A 6,409-nucleotide genomic window follows, 5' to 3' on the forward strand; every position below is an offset into this window, starting at 1 on the left:
TTCATTCCTTTCAGCGAGCACCGTCTACTCAGTCACAGCAGAGGCCTGGAGGGAGCCAGACAGCGAGCCAGCCTCCTCGACAGCAGGCCCGACTATTCGCTTTGACTGAGGAGCAAGCACAGGATGCACCTGATGATGTCGTGGCAGGTAACTGTTTTATTTCTGGTTATCCTGCATATGTGCTGATTGACACTGGTGCATCGCATACTTTTATTTCTGAGAGGTTTGCATTGAGTCATGCGTTACCTATTGAGTCATTGTCTGCGGTAGTGTCTGTCTCTTCTCCATTAGGGACAGGTGTGATGTCAGTGAAAACTGTTAAATCTAGTATACTGCAGTACGATGGGTATACGATTGAGTTAGACTGTATTGTGCTTGGGTTATCTGACTTTGATTGTATTATCGGTATCGATATGTTGACCAAGTACCGAGCTACAGTCGATTGTTTCCACAAGATAGTTCGATTCAGACCTGAGATGGCTGAGGAGTGGAAATTTTATGGTAAGGGTTCTCGTTCTAGAATTCCTTTGATATCTGCAATGAATATGACTCGATTGTTGCAGAAAGGAGCGGATGGATTCCTGGTATATTCAGTTGATTTACTGAAATCGAGCCCATCATTAGCGGATTTGCCAGTGGTGTGTGAATTTGCTGATGTCTTTCCAGACGAGATTCCTGGATTACCTCCGATGCGAGAAATAGACTTCAGCATAGAATTGATGCCAGGAACAGTTCCGATTTCGAGAGCTCCCTACCGAATGGCACCGATCGAGTTGAAAGAACAGTTGGAGGATTTACTGGCCAAGGGGTACATTAGACCAAGTGTGTCTCCTTGGGGTGCTCCAGTACTGTTCGTAAGGAAGAAAGATGGGTCGATGAGACTTTGTATCGACTACAAACAATTGAACAAAGCAACAATAAAGAATAAATATCCGTTGCCACGAATTGACGATTTGTTTGATCAATTGCAAGGTTCATCGGTGTATTCCAAGATCGATCGGAGATCTGGATACCATCAACTGAGAGTCAGGGATTCTGATATCTCTAAGACAGCATTCAGAACCAGGTATGGACATTATGAGTTTATTGTCATGCCTTTTGGTTTGACGAATGCACCAGCGGTATTTATGGGATTGATGAACCGCGTCTTTCATAAATATTTGGATGATTTCGTTATCATATTCATTGATGATATATTGATATATTCAAAGAATATGATTGAACATGCTAATCATCTGAGGACTGTGTTAAGAATTTTGAGGGCAGAGAAACTGTATGCTAAGTTGTCGAAATGCGAGTTCTGGTTGAAACAGGTGGTATTTCTGGGGCATATTATATCGGGAGACGGTATATCAGTTGATCCCAGTAAGGTTGAGGCAGTGATTTCGTGGCCGAGACCGACATCTGTACCAGAGATACGCAGCTTTATGGGTTTGGCAGGATATTATCGCCGATTCATTAAAGATTTTTCGAGTATTGCCAAACCGATTACACAGTTGACTCAGAAGAATGCTCCATTTGTGTGGACAGAAGACTGTGAATCCAGTTTTCTTGAGTTGAAAAAGAGACTGACCAGTGCGCCTGTGTTGACGATTCCTTCAGGCACTAGTGATTTCGTCGTTTATTGTGATGCATCTCACCGCGGATTAGGTTGTGTTTTGATGCAGTGGGGGCATGTGATTGCTTATGCCTCGAGACAGCTGAAATCCCACGAATCTCGTTACCCAATTCATGATCTTGAATTGGCAGCCATAGTCTTTTCCTTGAAGATATGGCGACATTATTTATACGGTGAGAAATTTGAAATCTATTCTGATCATAAGAGCTTGAAATATCTGTTTTCACAGTCAGAATTGAATATGAGACAGCGAAGATGGCTGGATTTATTGAATGATTTTGATTGTGAAATTAAATATTATCCAGGGAAGTCCAATGCAGCAGCAGATGCACTGAGTCGAAAGGTATGTGCACTATCCTTATCGACGATAGGTGTTTCGAATTTGATAGAAGACTGCTGTTTGTCTGGATTAGCTTTTGAAACAAATCGTCAGCCTATGAGATTGTGTGCTATTCGGGCTGAACCAGAGCTACTTTTGAAAATTAAAGAAGCTCAGAAAAGTGATCAGAATATACAGAAATCGATTGTTATGGTCAGAACTGGTCATCAATCGGAATATCAGGTGAAAAATGACATTTTGTATGTGAACAATCGTCTGGTTGTGCCAAATGTTTCGGATTTGAGACAGCGAATACTGACAGAAGCGCACAACAGTCGTTTTAGCATTCATCCTGGCGGCAGGAAAATGTATAATGATTTAAAGACACAGTATTGGTGGAAACAAATGAAATCTGATGTGACTGAATTTGTAGCCAAGTGTCTGAATTGCCAACAGGTGAAAGCTGAAAGAAAGAAACCAGGAGGATTATTACAGAGTTTGTCCATTCCTGAATGGAAATGGGATCACATTTCCATGGATTTTGTGACGCAGTTACCGAGATCCTCCCGAGGTTCTGATGCGATTTGGGTCGTGATTGATCGATTGACCAAATCAGCATGCTTTATTCCATACAAGATGACGTACAGATATGACCAGATGGCGGATATTTACGTCAAGGAAGTGGTGAGACTGCACGGAGTGCCAAAGTCGATTGTTTCAGACCGTGACCCTCGGTTTACATCGCACTTTTGGCAGAGTTTGCAGCAATCTCTCGGTACAAAGTTACATCTTAGTACCGCATATCATCCACAGACTGACGGACAGTCAGAACGGACGATCCAGACATTGGAAGATATGCTAAGAGCGGTAGTGCTTGACTTTAGCACTGGTTGGCAAGATGCATTGCCACTTTGTGAATTTTCGTACAACAACAGCTATCAGACGAGTATTGAGATGGCCCCATTTGAAGCGTTGTACGGAAAGAAATGCAGATCCCCATTGTATTGGGATGATATCTCTGAAGTTCCTGAGACTGGACCTGATATGATCAGAGATATGAATGAAAAAGTAAAGTTGATTCAAAAGAAAATGAAGGCAGCTCAGGAAAGACAAGCCAAATATGCCAACCTCAGACGACGACCGTTGGTATTTGAGGCTGGAGACCGAGTATTTTTGAAAATTTCACCTTTCAGAGGAATTGTCAGATTGGGCAAGAAAGGGAAGTTGTCTCCACGATACGTCGGTCCATTGAGATCCTCGAGAAGATAGGAGATCGTGCCTATCGACTCGCCTTGCCGCCTTCATTATCCGGAATACATGATGTCTTTCATGTATCGATGCTGCGGAAATATCTCCCTGATGATTCACATGTTATTCAACCAGACGAGACTGAGCTGGATGAGACATTGAGTTATGTCGAGAAGCCGATCCGGATTATCGATCGTAAAGAAAAATAGCTCAGAACGAAGATTATTCCGTTGGTAAAAGTACAATGGACTCGCCATGGTGTTGAAGAAGCTACGTGGGAGACTGAATCTGATATGAGACAGGAATTCCCAGCATTATTTCACTAATGTAAATTTGGAATACATTTCCGTATATACTCCTTGTTGATATGATAGATTGCTTGTGATTTCGAGGACGAAATCATTTCTTAGGGTGGGAGGAATGTAATGCCCGGAAATTTAATCCTAGTAATCGGTAATTATTGATTTATAATTTGATATGATTACGAAAGGATTAATCGGGACACGAAAATAAGAGTACATGTGAAATTTGAGAAAGTGGGCAGAGAGTGTGGCGCCCGAGCGGTGATTCTTGACCGCCCGAGCGCCAATGCTCCATAGGAGATGTTCGGGCAGAATGTCTGGTGCCCGGGCGGTAGGTTTTAACCGCCGAGCGCCAAGGTGTAGTACGCCGAGTGTTGGACAGAGGAGGTCGCGCTCGAGCGGTAATTTATTACCGCCCGAGCGCGAGGCATGCAATCAGAAAATGTGCCGGGTGGCTGGATGCATGTACGAGGTGTGTGTGTATATATATATATATATATATATATATATATATATATATATATATATATATATATATTATAATATATATATACATACATTTGTTAAGAATAGAAAAACGGGAAATCGAGGAAACGCTATCAAATTTGGTTCTTGAATCTTAGGATCGAGATTGTGCGAAATCCGTCCGTCTGAATTGTAATCTGACTTCAGTATTGCAATCCTATCAGCGTATGCTACACTTTGACGTAAGTTTTGCTACGTTTTGACATACTTTGAAAGTATGCTATTGTCAGAATGGAATAGGATTCATATATGATGTTCTTGACATGTTAGACATCATAGAATCGAAGTCAGATTAAGAAATAGACTGATTATGGAATTGTTATGAATTTCTGATTATAATCGGTTGATACCGGACAGATTTGAATTGTGGCGGGATTATGGATTGTATTGGATATGAGTTATAGATTGTAACTGTTATCTGGTGAATTGGTATTGACGGGAATATTGAAATTGTACCGTTATACCGTTGATTTTGAATTAAATCCAGATTGATCAGATTGTTATGGAATTGACTAGTATATTGATATGAGATTATTGATATTGTCAGTACCAGACAGATTGTGAGTTCAGGACTTCGACTGAGCCAGAAACCGACGAAGGAAAGGTATAAGTCAATGTGGTATTGGGAGATGGACTTGAGTCGGTTTAGACTTGGGTTTCCCTAAATCACATACTTTACTTTATTGCATTGATATTTGCATTGATTGATTGATATACTTGTTTTCTTGAGTTATAGATTACAGGTATTAGAAGAGTAATCTTATGACAGAAGTGCCGTTAGTGGTGGGATCACCACGGGCACATTGCACGATGTCATAAGATGGTGTATTGGCAGATGTGCCAAAGTCTGTCACTGGATGTTTGGCTATCGATGTGGATAGGATGGTGGCTTTTTCTATTACTGTTAATCAGTATTGTATCGATGTGGATAGATTAGTAGCTCTTCTATTACTGTTAATCGATGTCATATCGATGTGGATAGAATTAGAGTTGCTTCTATTACTGTTAATCGGTACTATATTGATGTGGATAGAATAATAGCTTCCTCTATTACTGGTAATCGATACCGTATCGATGTGAATAGAACTGGAGTCTTTTCTATTACTGTTGATCGATACCATATCGGCGTGGATAGAACTGGAGTCTTTTCTATTACTGTTAGTCGATATATGCATGCCAACTTCTGGAATCGGGATCCCTAGACTAGGACTGAGTCTAGTCTGAATGATGTAGCTACGAGTATTGTCGACAGTTTGATATTGATTATGTTTCAGACTTTGTTACATATATCTGTTACCTGATTACATGCGTTATAGTGTTTATATGATTGCATGTTTCGTTGATTATACTGGGAGTATATTCTCACCGGTTTATCCGGCTGTTGTCTTGTCTGTATGTGTACTTGACAACAGGTGGGACAGGATCAGGGTCCAGGAGATGAAGAGAGAGATCGTGATTAGAGTGGTGGCACCGGACTTGGACTAGAGATAGGGTGGAACACTTGATAGTAGTTGTCAAACCCTAGTTTGAATAAATGTGTTGTAATACAGGACTTGTATTTTATATACTGATATGTATATATGTTTTAATTTCACTACGTTCCGCATTTTAAAAAAAAAAAATTTAGACCCTGTTTTTAATTGATTAATTAGTCCCAATTATGATTAAGAACTTGATTAGCGTCCGGGTCCCCACACAATATTTAGTCGTTTCTTTTCTAAATTTGGATTCAAAAAATTTAAATAGTTGATAATCATTACCCGTTTGAGACGAGAATGCTAGAATTTGAGTTTGAGAACGATCAATACCAATTGCACCAGATGATTTCGCGTTAAAGTTTCATAACCACATTTTTGTTGAATTTTGTAATTTTTCAAAAAATATTTGTATTTGGCTTGTAATTCTCCGGAAGAAAAAGTCACTTTATCGAAATATTTGGTGAAAATATTGATGTGTGGGGAGATGACGTTCGGGTTTAGGCACCATTAGATTGCTCATGATTTCTTGACTTTGATGATGATGATGTGCTTGTGGAGTGGTGTGATGTCATTGTGCCACCGAATTTAAATTCCAACTTCCAACTATAACGAGTGTAGTGATAAGTATGGTCGAATCCACAAGGAACGAGAGATTTATTTCTTTTGAGAAAATACAATAAAAAAGGAATTTGTTTGATAAAAGCTAAATAAAAGAATAGAACTAATTTAACATACAACAAGAAATAACTAATCAAGAGGAATAACTAATGAAATGTAAAATTTAATATTACCAAACTTTGATTCAAGGAGGTTCTACTATTCTATTGTTTAACTATTCATCAGCTAACATATTATTTATCCATACAGTTACAAGTAATTAACCTTAGAATTAAATAGACAACCGCTAAAATCTTTGTGT

This window comes from Primulina eburnea, chromosome 11 (assembly GCF_022965805.1).
Source record: "Primulina eburnea isolate SZY01 chromosome 11, ASM2296580v1, whole genome shotgun sequence".
Taxonomy (NCBI): domain Eukaryota; kingdom Viridiplantae; phylum Streptophyta; class Magnoliopsida; order Lamiales; family Gesneriaceae; genus Primulina; species Primulina eburnea.